The sequence below is a fragment of the Rhodnius prolixus genome, unplaced genomic scaffold (assembly GCF_049639745.1).
Source record: "Rhodnius prolixus isolate KJV_2025 unplaced genomic scaffold, Rpr scaffold_4, whole genome shotgun sequence".
NCBI lineage: Eukaryota > Metazoa > Arthropoda > Insecta > Hemiptera > Reduviidae > Rhodnius > Rhodnius prolixus.
In genome coordinates this window covers 36,394,141-36,422,069 of record NW_027411614.1, presented here as the reverse complement: position 1 = coordinate 36,422,069, position 27,929 = coordinate 36,394,141, and the positions used below count along the sequence as shown (strand labels likewise).

General features: G+C 33.9%; 1 protein-coding gene across 1 annotated transcript in view; it reads left to right on the top strand.

Annotated features, from left to right (window-relative positions):
- Positions 1–1,107: 1,107 nt before the first annotated feature.
- The window catches only part of LOC141455410 (uncharacterized), a 129,115-nt gene continuing 102,293 nt past the window's right edge, over positions 1,108–27,929 (top strand). Inside the window, exon 1 of the mRNA XM_074130466.1 lies at positions 1,108–1,262. The gene's annotated coding sequence lies outside the window, so the exon portion shown is untranslated. The remainder of the gene's footprint in view (positions 1,263–27,929) is intronic.

Sequence of the window (27,929 nt, the reverse complement as noted above, 5' to 3'; positions counted from 1 at the left end):
TTGAATGAGATTTCTGATTTTTTTTAGAATTCAACTTTCGCAGCGTCAACTTACATTAAGTTACTTTTAAATTTAAGGGCATAGAGCATTTATGTTAATGCATTCCATGCCAGTCGGGATGGTGTCCTGTAATTGCTGTAAAATGTATTTTTTTCCCCCCATCAACTAATTCTCTTTATCCAGACATTATTAAATTAATCAAAAGTATACAGACCCATACATATTGTATATTGTATATCAAATATTTTAACCGTCACGGCCTTATTTTTGTAACTTTTGACTGGTTTCGGATTTTCTTTTCCCATCAAAGAAAGGTCGACACATCCTGGAGGACAAGACAAATCCGATCGTCCTCCCTTTTTGCAGTAAACTGTACATTTTCAGAGCTTGTTTGCTTAGAAACTTTAAATCACTAAATGGTAATGAATGAGTAATAAATAAATTTAATGGCAAACAATTTATGGATTTAAATCCAATATTTTGTTAAAAAAACTTGAGGTAGAGATTGAGATTCTAGGTATTAAACGAAGGTGGCGAGATCTTTTTTTTCTAAAATACAAAATTTGCCAGCCAGAAAGATATGAAGTAAGGGAAGAGAGTTTAAGAAGAATGCAATTCACTAGTCAATTTGAAGCTTAAGATATAGTTCTAGGCGAGGTTAGATTGAGAATTGTATTCAGAAGGCATCAGAAGATATGTTGAAGTCCTGAGGGTCGGAGATATCTTTAGGGAGTCCAGCCTGGGGTGGTCCGAACCCGGGCAGGGAAGTGGGATAGGAGTAAAAAAAAAAAATTAATATTTCAGCCACAGCGATGTGATAAAAAAAAAGCTGGACTCCAATTCTCTCCGGCCGAGGCAAGAGGACTACTCTTTCCTACTTTTTACTTCAGCAATATACCTTGCGTTACTATGTGTGCACGGTTTCGATAGTACCCATACAGTGGAAATGGTTTTGGGTAGGTATACCAAACTTGCCCGCCTTCACTGCCCGCTGTAGCTTCCGGGAGGGATGGTCTTTAGATTTCCAAAAGGAAGTGGGGAACCAATTGGACGTTAGTGTAGACGGCCATCTTGTACAACATCGGCGCTCCAAGTGACTATTAATGGAACTTTGGTCCAGTCTGTTGTTGTGACTCTCCAGTAGTGGCCCAGCGCCCCTGCAGCCTAATTTTACCACTGCAACATACCGGCCAATACGAAGGCAATCAGCAGAGAAGTCGCGCTATCGTCGCCCTAACTTACATCGTCAGCCGTATATTGAGGTGTGTGTAAATTTTTTTTTTATAAATCAAATTTTCTATTTAAGTTTCCTAATTAATCCGTATTTCTGATTACATTAAAACAAAAATAAATTTTTAAATACCTTATCTAACAAATATTAAATTCTAAACAAACAGTGATCCACCATCTGTCAATTCTTTAACCACATTTCGATAGTTGAGGACGTACCTATAACTTGAAAACATCTCATATTTCTCTGTTATGAGTAGCCTCAGCTATGTTCAATATAATTATTAATAATTACGGAACTATTAGACAATGTTGTGAACTGCATCAACCAGTCTTCAACTAATTCTAACGAATGTCAATAATTACATCTAAAATGCAATTAATTTTTAAAACTCAAGTACACCTTATAAATAAAACCAGTCACGTCCTAGATAAAATCTTATACTTGATCAAATTGGTTCATCCATCGTGTTTAAATAAATACTGTAATCACAAATATACAGAGAGAAGGAATAATACCTAAAGTAAATTCCTTTGTTGAAGGGAAAATATATTAATTCTCGGTTTTTGTTTTTATTCAAAATATAATTAGATTAAAGTATCGATTTTAATATCAGCTTTATTACTACTAGTCCCTAATCGGATTGAACTGCTAATGTAACCTTTTTGCTTCATAATGAATTTGAAAATTGCATTGGTGCCGTGTACCTTAAATTCTTTTAAAGACCAAAATTCTATGTCTGAAGTTAATACAACACTATTATAGTAGTTAGTGAAATTTCACATTCTAACTACTCTTATACGATTGATTTGACAGAATTAATACAATAGTTAAAACATGTCACTAAACTGACCTATAAAACATTGTGAATGTTTGTATTGTTTATTTTTGTTCTCTTAAATTAGCTTTAAATATAAGACGGTCATTAATTCTCTTTTTAATTACGATTAGAATACTGTTTACTTAGATGTTATTTTTTTAAGATGTTAAAGGGATATAGCTTTTTTTTCCATTGTTTATTAATTTGCGTTTTAGATTTAATGCGCTTAAGTGTTAAGCTTCTTATTTTGTTCGGGTTGTTTTCCTTGCCATATTCAGAGCTGAAATCGATTCTATACTTCTTTTTGGTTTTTAAACGATTGAAGAATGACAACCTTTTTTCTTACTAAAGACTACCTAATTAGTCTTTTAATTAGCCAATTCAAGTTGTGTAGATATTGTTCTCATACTTAGCACTTAATTTGTTTAATGATCTTCTTTTTTTTAATTATTATTACAAATTTTTTTTATTTAATGATATACTATAATATCAGTTATTCTGATAACTTTGAACTTTTATTTAATTTATTAGGGAATGAAAGTCCTTTGCTGTAAAAAGATTCGCACTGATGTACAATTTTACATAAAATGAAACATAGAACAAATAAAACGCGGTTTACAAATTACGGATGCTAAATTTCAGTAGATCTGACAGTTGTTCGTACTTCAAATTGAGAAAAAAATTAGCATTTATTGGTTTTCACATCTAATTTCTTATATTCATTTAAATAATGAATTTGGTTTTAGAACGCTTGTTGTTTGATCAAGTTTGTCTTCCAAATATCTTTTTCCAATATTTTGTTTTTTGTTTTTGTTTGTTTTGTGGTATTAATAACAAATGATGTCAAGAATCAATATAGGGTGCTCTAATTAGCTCGATGGAATAATAAAAGCAAAATTTTCTTACAACCATAAACCTAAGAAGTCTAAATGGGTGTCCAAGAAAATCGCATGAAGCTCTCTGCAAACTTTCCTTTAGTCAAAGGATTTACGAGTCCACGAAGAATTTTCGCTCGGTGTTGGTAGTGAACGACCATCGAAGGGAAGAACATGTCATGGCATTATGTTTCCTTTCTAAATGGTTGAGCTCTAGATGATTGTTAGGTTGATTTCTATGTTCACCCAAAAAAGATTTCCTACATGTGATAGATTTTCAACTGCCCCATATCATGAGAAGAAAACACCTGTAAGAATCTGTGCTGTTATTTGTTGTTCAATTGAAGATCGAATTTAAATTTGCAGTCTCCTAGTACAGTGAGGTTCGGAAAGCAAACTGTTTGTTCTTAATAATAGATTGAATAATAGGAGATATTTTAAGATTTAAGGCGGATTTTAAGATCTTTTAAATTGGTTGTTCCTATTAATTAGTTTGTTACCAAACAGTAAAGAACTAATTGTTTTCTAGCACTTCCACAAACGTTGGGACTGATGTAGGAAAGAAATCGGATATGTTAACATTCCTTTGGAACAAAAAGCACAACTTTCTATCATAGGTTCTTTTTCATTATTGCAGATATAATACTAATGCAATAACTTTTGAAGAACAAGAATTACGTAGAAGTAGACGTCTGTTGCATAAAAGGTTGTTGTACCATTCTTATATATTTGGGGATTTGATCCGTAGTGCCGGAATGCAGCTGAGTTTCTGTTCATGATCTCTGTTCTGTTATCTTAAATTTTAAGATTTAAGTGTATTGATGCTTAGTATCTCGTCATGTTACAAATTCTATGTAAAACTTATGGCGTTAAGGTCCGTTCATTGTCAGGATTAATTCAAAAGTCAATAAACAAGTAAAATCAGAATATTGTTAGTAGTAACAACCCGTTACTACTTGGTGTTCGATCCTGATGCAATCTACGCTTTCTGCAATTTGGTATAGTTAATATTTTATTTATTTTTCCGCAGAGACAAGCAATGTTACGCCTTTCATTGGTTGTTTAGTTTCTGAGACCAGAAAAACTTCTTTAGGGAAAGTGAACTAGCCTTTTTTTGTCACTGCGCCTAGCCTAACAGAATAAGAAATATCTCAACACTGAGCAGGATGCAAGTTCGTGACATTACTCCTTTGTGAACTCATGGACGATGTCCAAAACTTGCAAGTATCCTGTAAAAGGCTCAAATTACATTGAAATTCTCGCCAATCACATATGTAATAATTATAGAGCCTTCAGAAATAGTTGTTTTACTATAGTTTAGTGAATCCACAAACCTTCTAGCCCTAATTATCATAGACTTACTCCATATCTCTCATATCCTTAGCTTTAATGGGATACTATAGATCTTTTTAGTCTATCAAGTAAAAAATCTAATGAACAGAATGTAGACAAACTTTGGACATTTTTTTCCCTCGTTATTCTGCGTATATTCTTTCCTACTTATGGCTGTTATCGTTTTTCTTTCATTATCAAAAGTGATTGAGGACACCCAATTTGTAGGTGGTACTAGCTTTTAGTTTTTAGCTTGCATTCTCTGAACTATAGAATGCACTTTAACTTTTTTACCCCTATTTAAACATTAAAATAGCAAATAAGAACCTTGCGATCTAAACCCAATCAATGTAAAGGAGATATATGTTTTTCCCGCATCATTGGTTACGTTCTTATTGGATCAAAAACCCAATAAATCATTGCATAAAACCAATAATTAGTTGTAAGTATAAACCTCCGTGTCAAGTAAAGCTATTTATGATAACATCATAATTACTAGTTAAAATCAAATCAAGAAGATTAAAACCTGTATTTAGCTCTATAATTTTCATATTACAAAGAAAATGACAATGACTACGGTTATCTCTTTATTTCCCTTTCTTTGAACAGAATCGGACCAATTTAATCATGCTTAATGAATCTATCATAAAATATATTATTTGAATCAAATATATGTGTATCATAATTGCTTAATTGTCTAACGTGAATGTATTTGCATTCATGAATACAAATTAGTTTTTTACCGCTTTCTCATTGAATTTATTTTTTATTTTTATCTTTTGCAAACTTAGTGTTTGGCCTCGTTAGTAACATTATCTGCTGCCATGCACACAACTGAGTGTAATTGTAATTACATTTTATGTTTTAATTTTCTTTTTGTATATTTACTGAATATTTTCCATAAACCATAAGAATTTATGGCGTGACCACCAATGGCATTACTGGGGTTTGGTGAAATAGAATAGAATTTACGCTTTTCCTTCTATTATAACATAAAATGCTGCTGATTCTTAATATTTTAAAGAGTGATGGACACATCAAAGTCCTCCTTAAACCTCAACAAAAAATCAAAGCGGCAAAAAACTACTTCAAAACAAGGAAGTGGATGTTTTTCTGTTAATCTGGTAGAATTCTGAGAAAAAACAAAAAATAAACTTGAAAGTAATTATAAATATTTACTTTCTGAAGTTTGCAGCTGACAGACATTCTTCTCAGATTGGGGGATTTCAGACAGTTTTTTTGAAATACTATAGATAGAAACCCAAGTTCAATTATGTTAAAAACCATAATTCTCTTATTAGCTTTCAGTAAGCCTTAGTAACGTATAAAATTATTAGGCTTTTGTCTATTTTCTAGATAGATTTTCTAAAATGGTAGAAAATGGAGATCCATAACTACTTTATTCAAACTTAGGGAATATGATGCGGAAGAATGTTTTAGCTTATTTCTATTCTGTTCAAATTTATTGGCATTCTAACAATGTATTTCATTGGTCTATTAAATAGTGATATCGTAGATGATATCATTCTTCTATTTCATAATACTGCCATTGTGCATTGCTAAAGCGATTTCCCTTCTGGATTTTTAAAACTTGAAAAATGATAAATGCATTGTAAAATAATTGCTAAATATCTCTGAAGATGCTGTTTGGAAGTAGTTTGAAAATCGGAAACAGAGGAAGGAATAGTTAGTTTTACTCTTTCGGAAATATTAGTTTTATTTTTAATTAAACGTGTAAGTTAATTTGAACATTAATTGCTAAATAGTTTTGTTATAGGGTTCATTGACCACATTAAGTAGCATTGAATTCCATGGATGTATTTTCAACATGTCCAAAAAAAATTGCTGCAGATGCCCAGCCAAGGATTTAATCTGAGGCAAAAATCTTGTAACAAATTTACAACATAGAATTACATTAAAGCCATTTTTATGAAAGTATTTCTATTAAAGGCAATAATCTACAATCAAAGCAGTAAATTTTCTTTAATTCATCTATCATACTGCCGAAAAATTCGTAAGATCTCAAGAAAATTCGTCAATCTTAAGATCTAGCGGTCCTCCAAGGAATAAAGTAGAAGTCCCTGACCATCAACACTACCTCTAATTTATTTTTTTAGCAGTCACACTAAATCATTAGCCACCTAAATGAGTTTACTTATTTATAAATAAAGTTTAAATCGAGGTAACATACGTAATAAAGCCAACAACCCAAAACTGCCACATTTAAGTATTCCAAAAAGGAATTTTAAGTAGATTATTTTATATTATTAATAGTAAATAATATTATAGAAATATAATTCAAATTCATCCGAAATCTGAAAATAGTATTAATAATTAATCTGCTTTATCTCCAAACTATTTGTATCAGAATGACAAATTGTATCAATTCTTACTCAGACTGAAATATCTTAAAATTTCTTTAATTAACTTATATTACGTATTCCCGTAAAATTGAAGACTCATAAGAATGAAGTGACGGAACTCCAAATAGTGATTTATGTCGTCATTCTAAGCCAAAACATTTCACAAATTTATACGCAAATAATGGTATCTTCCGCTTTTTCAACAATAGAATTATTTTTTTTAGAGGCTGCTTCAGTTAATTGAGTTCATGCTGAAGTGTACCTCAATAATGTTTATTGAACGTGGAGAATATATCATCGTACTTCAGGAGTTGTAGAAGAGTAGGCGGACAAGCTATAATTCCCTAAAGAGCCTGTACTTTTTTAATAGAAAGTTGCCATTTTTAAAATTGCATAAAATCGTAAAAATGTTTGTGATTTTTTAGTTGTTTGCCTGAACTCAATAATAAGTACGCTAAACTCAAATTAGTTACACAGAGCTGAACATCTCTAGCTATTAAAGAAACTGTGTTAAATGCTGGGGGATGTTAAAACACGATTAAGAGATGACTAGCTGGGATGACCACAGAGCGCTAATAAGTTAACTCCATAAACCGCAGAGTGGGTTCTTCAGTGGTTTCCCAATATCTATTTCTATTCTTTTTCTGTTTTCAATCGCATTTTAAAGATCTGTGTATCGCTATTAGCAATATAGCCACAAAAGCAGGTGCAAGAAGAAGATGTGAAATTTTATCGCTTCATCCAGGCTTTTGTGCAAGGCCCATAAGGTGGAAGAAGTACCCTCTTCTTGAAGTCGTCAGGGCAGGTTGTGATTCATTTTACCCAGCGCGTGATGTGGACTTTCCAGCTACGCCTTCCTCAAATCGAAAACACACGCATTACCTACCTTTTTCCCCCATATTCGAGGGTTATTTATTCCTTTAGAAGGATAAAACAACTATATTAGTAATTGTTCCTTAAAAAGTCTTATGTATCCTATTTATTGCAATCCACGGCTCGTCTTTATGTTCGATTTGAGGTTATTTAATGTCAAACATTGAAAATCGCGTATATCATAAAAATGTTAAGGACCATTTAATAATTATTCTTTGAGGTTATTAGTTGGAGATGAATTGATTCAGCCAGTAGAGGCAGTTTCGTGCAGAGTGCCTCCATTAAGCCGGAATTCTTATTTTTTTATGGCAATCAATGATTTTGCTAATTGTCTTATTAAATTGTCATTCTGAAGTAATCTTAACTTTTATATACCATTGAATAGTAAATATTTTTCATTTATTTGCCTTTTACTTTTGTAAATTAATTTCGTAGCATATTGGATTAATAATATCGTGATTCACTTTTGGAAAGAACTGTGCCCACTGGCGAGACTCCATTAGATACAGCATCTACTAACTCTTCAGTTACACCATTTAAAAGATAAGAGGCTAGCAACGTTTCAGTTTTCTGTTTGAGGAAGGGTAGAAGATCAAATCTGGTGGACCAGTTGGCACGACTACAGAGAGGAAATTTTAAATACTTAGTTCTAATCACTTTGGAAAGATAAAGGTCTGAATTTAGGATTAGGTTTGACACAAAGATGGTAGCATTAACAATTGTTCTCTTACGAGTTTTTGATTGTAAAGACTTGAATTTGACGTGAATTAAAAAGGATAATTAGTATAATTAGTATTATATTCCGAATAAGAGTGATATTAGATCAGTTTTTTATAGAATTGTTGTCATTGCTGCCAGATATGCTCCATTATTATCTAAGTCTATCTACCTGGAAAAACTAGAATATATTGTAAACATTTCCTTTACAATAACCTTACTTAGAGTGCGTGGTCAGCAGTCGGAAGTAAAATACCATTCAGTTAAGTAGATCTGTCTTATAATTGTCTTTTTATTTCATTAATTTTTATTCGCCATTTTTTTTTTTTTTTTTTAATCTAGCTTTCCAGTTTGTTTTAACGGTTGCTAAAGGCAAAGGTTGGGATCGTTCTGTGGCGAGAGAATTTAGTTGTAATTTTTATTAGTTTAAACAAAAATAGAAACTTAAATAAGACCTTACTTCGTAAAGCACTTTGTAAATTACTTGATTACAAAAACAATTTTGATGCAGAAATAAATGAATTTATTGAAGTATTAATTAGAATAATAGGACTCAATACGGTTACTGGAGGATGGGATGCTCTGTAACTCTTCAGAGAATCATCTTGAAAGGTACATCTCCCAATTAATACAAGAAGTTGTATTTACTTTGTCTTTATAAACAATTAAGGGTGCGACAATAGTTACAACTGCAATGCATAGGTTTATTGTGGTACTCTGTTCAATTTTCTGTCATCACCTTAGAATTTATTTAATAAGTTAGGAGAGGAAATCGATTTTAATAAGTTGATTGATACCCGCCTTTATCCTCTAAATCATGGACACTTGTGGATTGAATACATTCGGTAAAAAATACAATAAATAATGTTACAACTGATGACATCAGAGGCCTAAAAATTGTACTATTTTTTCTAAGAAGAAAGGACTATCATTTATTTTCTTCTGTTTAATTCTCAGTTGTTTAATACATCTTTTCAAAATAGTGAAATGCTACTGGATATTTCTGTTGGGAAATAACTAGATCGAGATCCGAAGAGAGTGACTGAATTATCGTCTGCCAAGAAAGGAAGCATAAGATAGTCCCTTAGTAAATATCACCTTCGAGTCTTGGAAAGGAGCAAGAAAACATCCAACCATTTCTTTAAACGCTTTGAAAAAATAAGGCCTTATAAAAATAATATTTTGATTCAAAAAAGGAAAAAATGTAGTCTACACTCAGTTCCAATTCGCCTTTGGTACTTTTTATCTGGTTATATTCATTCAGTAATGATTTTTGGTTTGTTTGCAAAGAGAAAGAAGTGTGTTTTATATTTGGTCAACAGCATTGGTGTTGAGGTTTAAAGAAATATTTGGGAGAAGATAGATCGTGTAAACTGAAAACACTTCTTATAAGCCTAATTAGAACCAAACAGGAATTTGTCTCAATATAATTTCAGAAGTCTTATTTAAGGAATTACATTATTGTTTAATGACACACTAGTTGCGGAATCTGCTTCAGTAAAAAACAGGGATTAGTACAGAAACTTAAATGAAAGGAAATCATCCAAGACTTTAGCTACTTCCAGGCTTATCTTACCGGAAGATAGGGCGACATTGTTTATAATAATACGTAATAGCCAGAAACTCAAGATGGGGGATAGATAAATGATATCAGCCAGTGGTGACTTTAAACCTCCTGATACAAATATATATTTAATCTTGTATTTCCTTACCATGGTATCTTCTTTCTAGGATTACAGCAATGGTGTCCCTTATAGCAGTTGGCCAATGTAATTTTACTTTTTATTTTTGAAGATCTTATTTATTTTTTGATACCTTTTATAATGTTTCTTGTGTTTTTGTTTAAATAATTAATGAAAATAAGAGAATACTAATTTCATTTAATTGCAATAGATGAGTAATTTGAAAATGATAAATATTTGGTAGATAATAGTTACTTCCTTGAATTTACCTACTGGAATTCTCGAAGGTCTTTCAAATTTAAGATTTCGAGAAAAACGGAATTAATTCAAATGGGATGGTTGTAAAAAGCACATGTTAATCGTTGTAAACTGAGGGCATCTTTAGCCAGAATTATAGGAGAATTTGTTGCTGCGGCAGAATGTGACCGATGAACCCAAAATTTGACACCTAAAAGACCTATGTAAGGTAAATTAGGCTTGTTAAGAAATCTTAATAACAATAACCGCTTTATGTAGATCTTGCATATTGACTTTTAAGCCTCGTTTTGGGCACCGCCTAATCCCGGACTTGTATTTAAGTTGTTGCTGCAACCCATTTTAGGAGAATTTTTAAGGAAATTTTTTGGAACCCATTCCGGCAATTTGGGAGAAATTAGAACACGTAAAAACGTGTTTGCTGGCTATTATTATTATTATTATTATTATTATATTATTATTATTATTATTATTATTATTGTTATTATTATTATTATTTATTATTATTACACTGCCTAGAATGTTAATTCTAAGGCTTGAAAATGTATACGAGGTGTGGCTATTAAATAACGAGACTGATGCTGCTACAAAAGAACTATGCATGCGCCAAATCCTAACGACCGATGTGTAGCGTAAAGCCTTCTCTTTCGATTGTAGCGTCTCACGTGTTTGTAGAGAAAACTGTCTAACCGGAACCGTCGTTTGTGTAAGAGGTGTTAGTTTCGTTTTGCCGAAAACATGATACTACACATGTAGTAGAGCAACGAATTGTCGTGAAATTTCGCATGAAACTTGGTGAAACCGCTACTGAAACTTATCTTTTATTAAAAGAAGTTTGTGGCGATGAATGTTAATCACATGCGAAGTTTTTGAGTGGTTCAAGCGATACCAAGATGGCCGAGAAGACGTCGGAGATGATGACCACCCAGCTCGTCCTTCCACGTCCAAAACGGATGAAAATATCGATTATAATTGTTCAACATTACTACCGTGCTTGCTCAACTCCGTGAAAGAGTAAGGAAAAAAACGACCCGATTTGTGGAAGAACAAATCACGGGTTCTCCATCAAGACAACGCGCCGGTTTACACTGCATTGTATGTCAAGACGTTTCCTAGCCAAGTACAACATCCCAGTTTGAGGCCATCCGACTTATTCGCGTGACCTGGCCGCCCCATGTGACTTTTATCTGTTCCTCAAAGTCAAATCTGCATTAAAAGGAACATGGAAGTCCATTTATGTGAAAGAAAAAGCGGCACGCACCCGGAACTTCTTTTGACAAAATGGCGCTGCAGTCTTTTCGAGTTGTGCGAGTTTACCGGGATAATTTTAATATTTTATAATTATAATTAAATTAAAACAGATCTAAAAAAAATTATATAAAGAATTATTCAGCAGAGCAATTGGGGGGAAAGCATTTGAGTTAATTGAGACATAATAATTAAGACATATTGCTTTTTTCCTTAATGAGTGTTAGAATAACAGATAACATTTATGGAGGTGCTCTTTTAAAAACAGCGGCTTCTGTTTTGAAACTACAGAGGAAACATCCTTAAATGTGTCCTCTTATTTCTTTCTTTAAGCTTCTGTGTGTGTGCGTGAATTTTATTTGTTGGTGACTGTGTGGTATGTGATTGTATGCGTGCCCTAATAGAGTTTTGATTGGGTGATCAATCATTTAAGGACGTTTTTTGGGTCCTTGTTAGTTTGGTAAATGTGTTAGGTTAGTGCCGTGTCGTGATAGTTTTTTTTTTGTGTGTGTGTGTGTGTACGCATGTTACTACACACCTTGACTCATCTTTATTCAGTCACTTTAGACCGACTCGCGTTCAACTATCTCTTCATATATATAAATGTGTTTGTGTATGTGCGTACGTATAACAACTAAACTAGGTAGAAAGTATATAAACAACTACGTCTTGGCCACCTCTCGTGACTTCACAGCTTCCGACCCGCATTGACTAAGGAAGACTAACAGACATACCGACAAACGCTCAACTCCTTAGATTCTTTCTTCCTTTTTTTTTTTCTTTTTTAAGCACCTCTTCATGTCAGTTCCTGATTTGAAAAAAGAAGAAGTTATATCACCCAAATTATGAAATATAACGGTGTGTACCTTCTACTCATCGTCCTTCTTTCAGAGAAGAAATGTGTTCTGTGGCGTACACCTGAAGTAGTATCTCGTGACAGCAATGATTAGGACAAGAAGAAGGGTAAAACTTTAAGGGCTTTATCCTCTTTGCCATCCAGCTCAGAGAAACTGAGGGGGAGATTGCCCCTGAACAATGTCACCCAGCATTTACATTTTCCATCACCACCCATAATGGTAATGGATATGTACTGTAATTTTCTTCCATCTTCTTTCATAAACCCTCTCCACTCAAACCCTTGTACTTCAAATTACATACCACCGTCAATGGTATTTTGAAAACCAAGAGACTCCCCCCTTAAGTTTGTTTTAGGTGCACAATCATCTTTGTGTGCGACCCATATATGCGAACTAAGATATCCGATTGTTGTAAGTGGTTAACCTTGTCAGAGATATTGGCATTGAAAATGTTATAAATTTACTTTACACTGATTTACAATAAAAGTTTTTCTCTATTTAGAAATAATCTTATGACCGTGTTGGACAGACTTAGATGGCAAAATCTCTTTGCTACATGATAAGCAACACAAATTTCCTCTATAAATGAAGTTAGGAACCAATTTAACGGATTTTAAATTGTAGTTATGGTATGTTACTGACATCTTTACTTTTCAATTGATTTCTGCCAATCTTTCACACGGATAACGAGTTTAGAATTTAACAATGACTCACAGTATAATAAGACTGGCCATCGTTTGGCAGAAAATAATGACACCAGCGCCATTGTTGATGTGAGCGACCATAAGATTCTGTGCATTCGAAAGCTGATTAAAAATTTGTTGTGAAATTGAACAGTATATCGAAATCTTTTTCCAAATTTTCATTTGAAAACAAGTGTAGAATCCAAATTCCATGGATACCAGATATGCTCCATTATTACCTAAGTTGTATTATCTAGGTGGAAAAACTAGAATGCATTGTAAACACTTTCTTTACAATGCTTAAGTCTTGTGCGCTTTTCTAAAATTAGTTGAACCTGTCTGTATTTACTGTTTTTTGAGAAGTAGTTTTAGAAATTGATTCGAAAAGTTCAGAGCAACCAAAAATCAAAGCATCTAAGAAAAATCCTGTTCTTTATGTGTTTTTGGAAGGCGTTAAAATCCTTTTTTTTTTAAAAAAAAAAAAAAAGAAAAAGAAAAAATGTCCCATTTACAATAAGAAAGTGCCTAAGGTAAGTGGAAGACAAATTTTTCCACCCAAACTTGATGAAACTTGATGAATATGAATGAAAATTCATCCGCTTTGAAACAAGCATTTTACAGCAAATGAAGTTGATACTGCCGATCATTGGGAGGTCCAAACAATTGTTTAGCCATCGGCCGACCTCAGGATCTTGATTTTTTTTAGTTATAAGGCTCACTCATCTCAGTCTGCCAAAATTGACCATCTTTGGGGTTCCGCTTACTGCACGTTTAATTGATTATTAGCTCAAATCTTCTTCACCTTTATTCTTGAAATGCAGGTTTGTCGATGCTATAATTTTCATATTCAAGTTATTTATGACTGCTCCTTAATTAAAATTCGGAATTTACCTATACCCAGCCTTTAGAATGATGTAGCAATAGATTAGATTATAATAGCGGGACGGAACCTACACCCCATGGCACCGCAGCCACAAGAGGCTTATTGTGCCCTTCCCCTTGGATCTAGTAGACGAAACCTCCCCTACTAAGAAGGTTGAGGACTCTCCCTAGTAGTTCTTTTTGCGCTACTATCTCCTTTGGTCTCAAAATTCCAAAGGTTTCATAGCACAATCGAACAACACGTGAGAGGCCGTTTCCTCTTCTTCCAGACACAATCTGCACAAGGTTCCGAGCTAATAAAGCCCCACATATGCTTCCTGACCTTAGCAATAGATTAAAATGCTCTTTTATTGAATCAAGTAGTAGTTACATTGCAAGATACACAAAAATAATTCCTTTTTTTGCATAAAAGGGCTGGTAAATTGTTATAATGCCAGCCCTTTTATGGAATATCCATAATTTGCAACTTTTATAGATTATACACCATATTAAGAAATACTATTGATTATTACTATCATAGTATTTCCAAGAAGGGCTGTTCCACATACCATCGTTTTTATAATTAGAGGATGAGATGTTCGATAAGGATGTCAAGTGAGTGGACAGTCTGTGACGAGTATATAGGTTGCACCATACGTCAAGTTTTATATCTTTTCTCTAATCTCTTCGAAGTTTTTCTCTATTCGGTTTTTTTTGTTTTTTTTTCTTGAATGTCAAGACGAGAGCGTAGCAAGGAGGAGACGCATATCAAGATGATCATATGATCAAAACATCACACAGTCTCAACATACTAATAGCATTCTTTTGTTAGCAAACCTGCCCTTCTATAGCTTTTTTCTGTTTCTATTTTTTATTTTAATTTTTTTTTTTTTTAAGACTTCATAATTAGATTTACCAGCATATATTATGTTCTAACGAAAATGACATTCACGAAAATATTTACTTAGGCAACGGAAAAGACGGTCAATTTTGGATCTTTAATTTTTTTATTTAGCATAAATATTAAGGTTATATTTCCGATTTGATTTTTATTATCTCTTAATAATGGCGAAATATTCTTGTTTTCTTAAAAATGATTCTTTTCTTCTTTTAAGAATATTTTATTTTGACAAGATTTTATGATGATCTTAAATTTATTAGACAATTTGCTTCAATATTCTCGATCTAGAAGAAAAATAAATTGCCAATATCGCTTAGTTTGGTGTATTTTCTGCCCTTGACTCTACAGTTCATAAGCAGACAGGACAGTAGGCACAATAACAATGTAACAGTATGGTGTAATTTGTCAATAACATAAACCCTGAAGATGACCTAATCCCTAAGTCGAAAGCTTGGCAAAAATTAAATCAAATAATAATAATTATTATGACTGAAATTGGCATTTTGCTTTAAGTTTTAGTTCCCAGTAAACTTCCAAAAAATTCATTGCAAAGTGCTTCAAGTAAAAAGCATAGGTATTGACGAGGAAAAACATGAGATGTTTAAGAAAATTGGTTGGACTGTCTCACAAAAACACTTTGCACACTATGGATCCTGCGCCAAACATTTCTTTCCAATAATTACGGGACTCCAAATCATTTACTTCCGTTGAATACTGGATAGCCAAACTGTGATTTCCTTAATGCTTCTCCTTACAAAGGAGTAAGAAAAGTAATAATATTAACTCTTGTCTCTTGTCGAATATATCTTTTAAATAGGGTAAAGTGCCCAACTTTCGTCCCCCTTAAGTATGTTATATTGAATTTTATTGTAAAATAAAAACTAATAATAACTTCGACATATTTCTATTGTTACCTTGAAGATTCAGTTATTGATTTTTGCAATAATATTGTTTAAAAAATTCATGCAAGACACGCAAAAAATATAATTTAAAAAAAAGTACACTTTTAGTTGTTTAAAAAAAGTGATCTTAATTTCGTCCCCTCGGCCAAAGTAAAAAATAAAAAAAATATTGGGTAATAAAGAATATTGTGTTTTTTAATAATACTATATTATATATTGTACACAAATCTCAAATAAGATGAAAACTCTGAACAAATTTCACAAACAAATTTGTTTTTGTTTGTGAAAAAACTGGCCTGTCTTTTGTTTGAGAAATAGCCGTACTCATTTTCGACCATCTTTTTGATTTGTTGCAGAAAAAAGATGAGGCAAATTGTTCTTCTTAGCTAACTGAAACGCAACTCTCCGACAGTTAACCCTCATAGAAGCTTTTTTCTAATGTCAGGCAGTATTCTGCAAGCATTTGCTCGACAGAATATTTCTATTACCCATATCCTCTGGTTCTCTAATGAGGATTGGACATAATCCTTCAGCGTTGCTCTTGGAACTTGGAATGCCTTTGCTGCCGTTTTGTATCCCATTTCTTTTTTTCTCACCGCCTTCACTGGTTCTACCATTGTCTTAGGATACCATTGTTTACGTTTGCCATCTAAATCGAAAGCAAATAATCAACTGTTTTCTGTAACTTTTTTAAATATGAAATAAAAATAATGTTCTAAATTTCGTCCCGGGGACGGAATTAGGAACAATTACATTTTTAAAGATGGCTACCACTATATAAACAACACATGAATGAACTGGCGTTTCGTTGAAGAATTTCAAAATAAAGACAATATGTGACATGCCCTAAGCAACATCAATATTTTAACGAACCTTTAAGAGACTGGAATACGTTTTGAAACACTACCAAATATAACAACTTATTATGACTAAAAATATAACGCTTCAAAACTCGGCTGGACATGAACCGTACCCCGAGTTGACGTTTCCAAACGATTACTGCTGTCTCAATGTAGCTTTCTTAAAATTGCCATTAGTGTGCAATTTAGATTAGATTGTTTAAGACGGGCGGTTCCACCAAAAGGTGGAAGGAACGCAGGCAATCCTAATGCCCATTGTTCCCCGCCCACCCCTCATCTCATAAGAGATACCGGGGTTTTTAAAAAAAAATAACAAATCCGGCTAAAAATTGCCAGATGCTAAAATAATAAACTAATAAAGTAGTAACAGGACACTAGGGAGCATGGCGACTCAATCGCCCAGTGCACTGAATAAACCTAGAAAGTTCGTTAAGATTACCAGATGCCACAATCTCCGGTAGAGAAACATTTGACCTTCCGAAGACGAGGAATCTAGTTTTAGAATAAACTGGACACACCTCTACAAATTGCCGCACAGTCTCATTGGACTTACCACAGCCAGCACAATTTGGCGACCGTATAAGGCCGCGTTTAAAAAGATGATACGCTAAATTCGCATGTCCACTCAACACCTGAACCAGCTGGCGGATCCGGGACCTGCTAAGACCAACCATATCCGTTCTCGACAGGCCAAGGATTAGTGTGCAATACTTGGCGATTGTTTTAAATAGGGAGACGAAATTAGTGCTCAGGGACGCAAATTTGGGCACTTTACCCTACACATAAAACAGGAGATTTTAATTTCACTAACTAGCTTCTATTTGATTGTCACCCATAATTTTCTTTGTTTATTATAAAGGCGTGGTGAGAAAATGGTTAACCCACTCCCATTTCTACTTTGCGTGGGTTTCTATTTATCCTACAAGAGGCCGTTTACTGCAGAACTGTCACACTATAGTGAGTGACGTAGCAGCAGCACACAGCTCGGTTATAGTTGATAGTAGGCGTGCGTGTGGCGACGCTACTTGGTGGGCGACAATTTACCACGGTGAAGTTAAAAAAAGAGTCTTCTAGAGTGAGATGGTTTGAGAGAGAGAGAGAGAGAGAGATCGGAGCCTGTACAATAAGAGAGAATGAGGGGTTGCTTTGGTATAGTGTTGTGATATGGTAGTTACTGGCTGGAGTGGGAGAAGGTTCCTCCGCTGGAACGTTACGTGTTGGTATTGTGAGTTATTTGTGGTAGATATTGTAAATCAGGATTAGCAGCTACCGTGTCTTTTCTGTTCACTATGCCGCTTCTTCTTTCATTTTCAGTTTCTCCTTTTTTTACCCGCTGCCGCGTCTTTCTCTGTCGCCACAGCCTCCCTTATTATAGCATTGCTACCTTGATTTGTTCACCGCCGCTTGACGCACCCTAAAGGCTTAAGCACTAGGTACCCATTGTGTACCAAGTCTTCTTTCCATTTTTATTGCCATATAGGTAAATTTCTTTCATTAATATTGGGTTTTTTATTCCTTCATAAAATAAGATAAACTTTGGTAGAGGTTAACTACTTCCTTTGTGCTGCAAATAGAACTGTCAAACAGCGGTAAAATTTCGGGTATGTCCGCTAGGAAATGGTTGCAATTTAATATGAAGATTACGATGTATTTTGTTTTGTAAGTTCTAAGTAAAATGCACAGTAATACTTGGTAACACGAAACAATTTAGTTCCTTTTACTTGCTATCTATTACCACACTCAGATACGAATCCCCAAATTATTTACTCAAGTAGTTTCTTAGTTTCTTTGAGTGAAGTTAAAGTAATCGCCTATTTTTTCAGCCAAAGCTGGATTTCGTGAACGGGGGGCGGAAGCATAATACGTTACTATAAACATTTTTTTTCTAACAAATAAAAGCTAGCTACACTCGGGATTCGAACTGGGTATCTCCCAGTACAAAAAAAAACTCGCCGCAATTGTTTTGAGCAATTTTCAACTTAAAACCTTCCAGCAGGCGCGCCCAAAAAGTTACAAAAACGGGCGCGCGTAAGAAAAAACTTTAGTATTTTTAATTTTTTCTATCAATAGAAGGAATGAAATTAATTAAATAACATCTGTAATCATTAATAATTAAAATAACAAATAAAAAAGGCTCAGAAAACGACATTACTTTTTATTGTTTACAAGCCAATAAGTGTAATAATTACAATCAGCATGTTCAGCCACTAGACTGTCTGAAAGTTTTCGCAGATATTTAGATATTTCCTCCTCGTATCTGAGATATACAATGTCTTTTTCTGTCAGTAGAAAACAATATTCTTATAAACCATGTTGAAAATAGTTCAATTTGATGGACATGTATAAAAGAAAAAATATAAATAATTGGTAAGTCTGGAAATCACTTGATTGGTCGTGAGTATATGTCTGGCACAGATCGACAATTGCAAAGAAATGTACACCCCCAACAAGATCTGATTAGCGCTGAAGGAAACTAGTCGTGAGGGTGTAGCATTGCTTAAAGGACAGCACCCTCCGTCGCTCCGTCACTAAACTGCGATTATTTTTGGCTTAGTCTGTACCTGTGTGATACTCGCGCCCGCTGGAAGGTTTTAATGCCAGTCATGTTTGTTAATATAGTGAACAAGTCCATTAATTCAATTATTAATTTATTTTATATTAGCAACTGATGATTAGGGGGTCCATTCTTGATTAAAAATACTAATTTTTTCTTTGAACATTTGAATGAATTCTAACAATCAAAAACCCTTGTGATATCGATGTACGAATTTTAGGATCATTTTCGATTTTGAAGTTCGATTAGTAATCCAATACGTCCAAAGACGTACTTGTTCTGCAAATTTGATTTTTTTTTTATAACACCACTTACGGGTCCAGTTGGTGCAGATATGATGCTTAAGGCTGAACGGATACAAAATAAGAGATTCTGCCGTGGATTACAGTTCCCAAACATCTTCTGCAGTCATTGCAGTCAAATCATCTGGCCATATAACCATTGTCTCTTATTTTGATTATTAACGTTTGACTTCAACATTTTACTTTCAACAAAGACAAAATGACTAAATCTTCAATTCATTTCTGTCCATCCCAATCAGCTCTCATCTTTGAAATTATGTACTTTCTCGACAGATTTCGGGAGACGAGATGGTTTCTTTAAAATCACAGCAATTTTTTTTTTTTTTTTTTTTTTTTTAAACTTAAGTGGTCCGTACAAAGATAAAAGTGTTTTTTAATGTTAATCTTGGCAGCCATAAATCATTATAATAATCGATTTAAAAAGGACCCAAGTTATATTACAATTAGACACATTAGCATATAACATATTTTCTCTCTATTACAAAAATAAATCGAATATCTGACGGTGCAAGTTAACAGTAACTGAACGTTCAAAATGCTTGTCACATTTATCATAAGAAATATATTCTTGTGAAGGCCAAGGTTTTTATATTTTTTTCAAAATTTCCATTTCGATCTGTCTGAGGAAGGTTTTTAATGTAATTAAGAAGCGGTAAAAATTACCATAACTATTATATAATACCATTGATTTGACAAATGGCTAGTAATTTATTGTTTTATATTTACTGATCATTTAATGTCAAGTAAATTTTAACTTCTAATAATGAAATTAATCGAGGAAGCGATTTGTACAAGAAAATGTCGCTAAAACTTTGAAGGAAGCATTCATTTATCAGCAAGCCTCTCCAAATTGCTCTGGATTTATTGATTTATCATAGCTATAAGTAAAAAACTATTGCTCTTGTACCACAAAAGGAACAACAAGGCCATGGACAAAAATTCGTAACAAATAAACTAACTGGCCCAGTCGGTAGGACAGAAAAAGCAAAGAAAGTAAACTAAGAAACCTAGACCAGGAGGCAGCTTTTTGCTATTGAGAATGAACATCTGACCTTTTGCAGATTTGAAAATGGGAAAAGTTAGAGGAAAGCATTTTCTTTTCGTTCCAAGGAACAACTGCGAAACATGCTTTACTGTTAATTCTTTGCACACGGATCCTTTTTTAGAATTTGGTAAGCTTGTTTAAAGTAAACACATTAAAACTATCCGGTAGGATATTTATATAGGGGTTGATCGTCAAAAAGTGCACGAAAAAGCGTAACGTTGAAATAAACCCAACTTTGATTAAATTCCCAAATTTTCTTTAAATTATGGGGCTAATCCTCCTTTATAACTGTAACTTTCAATGCCACTTTTGTAGAACGATTTATCTTTTGCCTCAAAATAGGCCTCAGTTTCAGTGATAACCTCTTCATTCGAGTGAAATTTCTTACCGGCGAACCTTTTTTTTTTTTAGGTCTGCGAACAGCCAGTAGTCGCTGGGAGCCAAATCTGGCGAATACGGTGGATGTGGGAGCAATTCGAAGTTCAATTCATGTAGTTTTGCTATTGTTTTGATTGACCTGTGAGCAAACGCGGCACCCACTTTGATCAGAGCTTTCTCATAGTCAAATGCTCATGCAATATAAAACCAACACGTTCTTTTGATATCTTTACGATGTCTGCTAACTCACGCAACTTCACTTTTCGATCATTCAAAACGATTTTGTGGATTTTTTTGTTTTTTGTTTTCTGGTGTTATCGCCTCATTTGGACGTCCACTGCGTTCTGCATCATCGGTGTCTCTACGAACACGTTTGAAGTCAGCAAACCAACGTTTTATTGTTGTTTCTGATGGAGCAGAGTCCCCATAACACTTTTCAAGCCATTGCTTCGCTTGAACGGTATTTTTTCCCATCAAGAAGCAGTGTAAAATTAAAACACGAAATTGTTTTTGATCCATTGTTTTGAAAATAACAAAAGTAGCGTAACTCTTAGCACAATAACTCACAAACTAATGAATAGAATATCATGAAATTTTAATAGCTGTCTTTTGAAGGTTAGTAATAACTGAAAAAGAGGTGATTGCAATAAAATTAGCGCCATCTATGTGTTAGGCCCGGGACTTTTCAGCCCATGTTATATAAGGTCACCTCAAAAATTATTATGGGTATCGGTGTAAATCTTAGCCTGATGTTGTTAAAATTAGGCAGGATGAAAGGGTTAAAGCTCCCATACGTAATGTTAAAGCAACGTTCTGCTCTCTCTCCTATTAAGGGGAAGTATGGCACCGTTTCAAACTATCGACACGTGTACCGATTTTCATGAATGAAGTGAAATTTGAATCAAAATTTTTGCATAGATTTGTATTTTAAAAGTCTTGACACTGAGCCACTAAAAGAGTGGAGATTGTCCCAAACTACATATTAAATGGTGGGAAAAAAAGGTCCAGTATAGTGCCTGAAATAAAATAAAAAAAAGTCATAAAAAATAGAAAGAAAAGTAAAAATGAAAAAGTACCCCTAGACGGCGGTAATAATTACAGATAACGCGCTAGAAGCGGCAAAGATCGTTTGTCATCATAACAGCGAAAAATATCGTAAAACCAGATTTTGTTTATTTTCATTCGTTGTTTTGGGTATGTGAGAGTATTTTATATTAGGTTTTCTGGGTGTGTTTGTATGTGTAGTGTCTAGAGATATAAAGAGGACGAGCGAGAAGAAGTGAGGCGGCTCTAGGACAAATGGGCGGTCAGTGTTATTGATGTTCTACTATTTATATTACAACCAAAAGGTATGCGCAGCGTTTAAAAAATAGTTTGATGGAGGCCTATAAAAGATTTATACTAATTAATTAGGTAGGTATGGAGAATAATGGTGGTTAGTACGATTATTAATTTTTTTGTTATGGATCAATTTAGTGAAGTAGTTATATGCAAATATATTAGGTAATTAACGAGGAGTAGACTAAGTTAAGTTTGAAGTGAAACGATTTTAACAATTTTCTAACTCCTCTATTACTAAATTCATAACCAAACATTAACCGAATTTAACCAGTCAACAAGCGTGTTTGACGTGTATACAAGTTAAACCAAATTTCTATTACGGTGCGTTCGACGATAAGAACATAATAAGAATATTATTTGGTGGGATGTTTCCTTTATCTTACCAATAGAACTGTGGTGAGAGTCAGCCAAATGATAAATGGTTGGTACATGTTTGGTCTCCGCATTAGGAGATTGGGAATTACGGGCACAAATAGAAGCTCTCAACCCTTGTGGAATGCCGTTTTTACCTTAGATAGCAGTTCAGATCTCAGTACGCGCATGATTTCATTTTGCACAGAATTCAAAAAGCTCTTTTCTTCCTTGTAAAAGCTCTTACGTCTCTAGTTAACCAGACAATGCATACGTGAAGCGGTGCAAGATTTTTGAATGAGCACAGAATGCTCTATAATCTCAAGTCCCAGAGATTGCAGAAAAAGTGCTTGCAGTTGACTATTATGACGTTGTAAACTTTTGGTTGTTTTGCCCTGCGTTCGACGTGTATACAAGTCATTGTCTGATTTTAATTCCGCACACTGTGGGTTTTTTTAAAAAAACTAAATTCTACGCTTAACTGGTTAAATCAAAATTATTTGATTTAATGTTATGGTATTTATTGTTTTATTAGTTAAAAATGTATTATTATTTCCACTTTCCGGTGGTAAAAGGTCCTATGGCGGTCTTGGCAGATTTTTTAATTGAATTCTACGTGTTTTGAAGTCTTTCTTCTCACCGGAACACAATGGTAACGTTAATGAAATATAACTCAAAAGCGAGGGTGCAGAAATCTTTCTATATAGTTTTACTTACTTGTAATTATTTGTTATTTGTAAATTTGTTATTTATTTTAAATTTGTTATTTGTAGTTATTTGTAAATTATTTGGCATATTTTAAATCGTAATTAGTACTCTCTCTTTTTTCCGTATTAACAAGTGTCTTGTTATCTAGTTTCTGTTCTAAATACTACATTTTATACCGTTAATATTCTAGAAGGAGGCTGTACTTAGATCACAGTTGTTACTATCCGTTGGTTGTGCCTAGTTTGACAGTATCTGAAATTTGTTTTTCATATTTTAAATACCCATAACTTTTGAAAAACCTAACCGATTTCAAAAAATTTTTCTTTGTTGTTTTTAGGAGCTCAAATACTACAAAAATATGCAACAAGAAATATAACGTTCCATTTGAAAAACAAAAGTTGGATGCTGTATCTTGGTTTAAAAAAATGGGTCAATCACTGAAAATAAACTAGACTAAAAATGATTAAATACGTGTTTTTATTTTTTCGAAATTTCCCGCCGTTAAAAAAAAAAGTGGGTGGAGCATATAACTCTGGTCACCCTGTATAAGGTCAGATGTGTTTCGAAAAAATTTTCAGTTTTTTTATTTTGATGGCAGAGCTAGACTGAAGTTGGTGGATATCTTATACTTCAATGAAATCACCATCAAATATAACCTGGTGTCTTAACCTATAAAGTGACCTTAAAATATTTCATTCTTACGTGCAATTTCCAAGTTTTTAACAGATATTTGGAACTATGAAAATAAATGCTTTTTAAATTATTTGTGTGTTTGTTCCTGGAATGTCACAGGGTCCAATTGAATGATCATACAAAAAGAATAAATCAGAATGTTAATTTCTCTAGTAATCCTTGCAAAGAAGCGGGTGAATCTAAAGATTCATTGTTTAAATATTTAAATTAAAATTTAATATCAAGTATCATAAATAAAACTGTTAAATGATTAGCTCATATTTCTCTTAGTTAAAAGTTAGTTCTGTCACGCTGTTGCGTACCATACAATCGGAACACAGGGCTGACTCACTTATCTGAAAGGAGTAGCTGGATCGAATTAGTGAAGGATTGTAGTTGTAAGAGAGCATGGTTAATGAATGTGTTTGTAGAAGAGAGAGCCACATGCTCTTCACTATCTTTCTTCCACATTGCTCCATGAGAGGATGTCCAAAGTGCCGCGCTCCTACAATAAGGCCCCCCCACAGAGGGCACGATGTTAACTCCGACACCTGTACAGCCGCCGCGCTAGATAGTTTATTCTTCTGGCAGCAGACAATCAAGAAACTTCTAGACTTGTTGCTGCTCCTGTGTGGTAACCGTAACATTGGCTATGGCTTCCTGGTTTCCCTCAGTTATTCCGTTTGATTGATTTTGTTAAAATCCAGTTTCTTTTATGGGTAAATTTAATTTTCTTTCGTTTTACATGCTCTACCTACTTTATTATAAAACGAAATCAATTTACGATGCTTACCTTTTTGCTACAATTTATGATTGCTTAAACTTTTCAATATAATAAACTAAACTTTTAATGTACAAGTTCAGAAGTGCTACATAAATTCTAGTAATTCATTTTATTCAAACATAAGAAATCACCTACAAATCAGTCTGTTATTGTTTGTCAAAGTCGATTTATCTGCATTGATGTAACTTAACCAAAGTGGAACTATGTTTCCAGCGGATTTTCAGATTGTGCTTTGTCATTTAGAATTTTGACATTTCATTTGGTATTTGTGATTAAAATATGATGCCTAACTTTGAAGTTAAACGATATCTTGTATCGTTAATTCTTAATTTAGTGTCAATACCAATAGATCCTAACACTACACTTCTCACATACGCAGATGACACCGCCTTACTGTCCACTAATCATGATCCTGTTCTTGCTCATAGAAATCTACAGTCCCATCTCTTCTCGTTAGAACAGTGGTTCAAGAAATGGGCTAATAAACTTAATGAAACCAAGTCTCAAAATATCACCTTCACTCTTCGTCGCATTACTCTTCCTCCAGTCATCTATAACCTAACACCTCTACCAGTAGTGAACGTTGCCCGCTACCTTGGGCTTTACTTAGACCGAGACTTTCTTGGAACCCCCACCCTAGACTTAAAAGAACAGAACTGAACAGACGATATCAACTACTTAAAAGACTCTTAGACGACATATCAAAACTCTCTCTGGGCAACAAAAGACTAATTTATACTTCTATTTTGAAACCCATCTGGGCGTATGGAATAGAGCTGTGGGGTTCAACCAAACGCTCCAATCTCCAAAGGATTCAATCTCTTCAATCTAAAATACGAGTACTTCGAACTATTGTACACGCTCCTTTTTATGTCTCCAACCTGACTACATACACGGACCTTAACATTCCTTTTGTTCCGCAAGTTGCTAAAACAAGATACAGGAAACTCTATCTTCAACTTGCAATCTCATATAAATCCTCTAGCTAAAAATCTTTCTTCTAGAACTCTTCCTGACAACCCGACAAGACGCCTTAAAAGACAGTGGCCTCGTGATCTCCTCTCCAGTAAAGAGAGTGGCTAACCATCTAATATTTGGGGTGTTACCACTGGGTAACTTCTCCACTCGTATACTTCTGTTATTCAATGTTACTCTGTTATCACTGTTACTTATAGCGCTAACGCGCTGATTGTAGCATAAATAAATGCAAAAAAAAAGAAGTGTCAATATACCAAACAAATTCTTCAGAGTTTATTCGATCTGATAGCTTATTCCATTAATAGGATGAAAAAATAACTGCCCGTTTCAGTCATGATATATTTTTATTAAGCCGAGCTTTCGACCTAGGGCGCACACTCAGTCCATGAACAGACAAGACAGAAGACACACCAACCCTTTAATAATGCAAAATATTACATTGTAAATTTGCTCTGAAAATGACCTAGTCCATAGGTCGAAAGCTCGGCATAATAAAAGTATATTATGACTGAAACTGGCAGTTATTTTTTTCATTCCTATTGAAACTATGAATCAGTCACCACAAATAATGAACAGTAATTATTCCATTTTATTTCTTAACAAAGTATAGTAAAAATAAATCAGAATTTTACTCTTTTAAAGCAAAAACAAAACAAAAAATTTAGATACATTTTTAGAAACCTCATGCGTTTTCTCAAGTCTTTCTATTAGCAGATCCCTTGCGATCATTAAAGTCTCCATAAACTTTAAAGTAAGGCCACCTTCTGGTGACCAGCCTCCTTACAGGGCAGGCCAGGTTCAGAAGACATCTTTACTGGGAGAGACGGTTATTTAATCCAGATACTGCTAGTAGACTTCGCCAGAGGAGGTGGAATGAAGAGGAAACGATTTCTTCTTCGTTATTTGGCCGTCTGCGGCAATGTCTAGTGGGGAATATTTTTTGTATCTTGTACAGAGAGGATTTTCGAATTAGGCTATATCCAAGGATGCTACAGTCTGCGTTGCCTTGAGAAACTAGAATCATTCCTTTATCCAATTAATTAGTAAATAGATTCTCACTTCCTGATCTGAAAGTTTTAGTAGAGTGTTCTATCGAAGCACTTGTTATCTTTTTTGGCCAGTGTTTTCTCAAATCAATCTTTAGATCTCTTAAGATACCAATCCGCTAAGTCTGATTTCATCACAATTCCAAAGCGTACCACAGAAGTATTAATAAACTCATAAAAGAATTATTTGAGTGAACTCGACTTGTTGGCTTCACAACCTCCTGTATTGAGAGCTAAAGATTTCGATGATTTTACGATAGATTGTCCGATTTAAGAAAGAAACAATGTTAAAAGACGTCTACCCATTGTTTTCCAGACATGGAGCATCAAATAAAGATCATTCAACCAAATCGCTGGATGGACGCATGTTACTAGAATGCTAGTGGCATTACTGGCAGTTGATATAAAGTAATTCCACATTTGATGTTAGGTAGTTTTGAAGTTTATGTGCAGATAACTATTCTTGCAACCCTTTCTTCACGAAAGGGGGAATTATACAAACTATAGATATTAAATTTCGAGTTTTTTGAGTCCTTGATTCAAAGAAATAGTTCTTTTTAAAAATTGGTCTGCATGTCTATTTGTCTGTATAATCTTTTGGTCAAAATCGTTCATCCAAAGTATCGACTTACTGAATTGAATCCGTAGTCAGAGAATCGCTTAAGTGAGTGTTCCGTTGTCGATTTTCCATCATTAATTTCGTACTTTAATTAAAATTATTTATGTACTCACTTTGCCAAAGCCATTATAATAAAATAACAATAAAAAGAGAAATGGGGTTTTAATTTAAGAGAGAAACACGAAGCGTACAAGATGTGATGTGTTCATGCTTGATATTGCTAGTGCAAGGTAAGTATGCAGTTATTCGTGTCACGGTGTAACTCGAACATGTTTTCTGATTTTTATTGTAAGTTAATATGTGTTGGCGGTATAAAAGTGTTGGTGCAGAGTGAACACACACTACTTTGTGCACATAGCGGGGGGGGGGGGAAGTCTGTGCTGGCCAAGTCGGTCAGGGATAGGGAAGTGTGTGGTGGAACATAATGAAGTCCCATTGTCGCCTGCAAGTCGTATATCTGTCCCAGGGAATTCTCTTTGCCACCCCTTCTGCTTCCTTGTGACCAACACAGCCTCCTTGTCCTTATAAGTACATATATCTAGACATATCCAGCTATAATTAGAAATTATTGTTAACTGCATTATTGATCGTGAACTTCAAAAAAAATAAAAAATAAATATGGCCAATTTTCTTAAAAGATTTATCACCATTCTTCCAGATGTGGCAGTTTTATAGAAATTTCTTGGTCGGT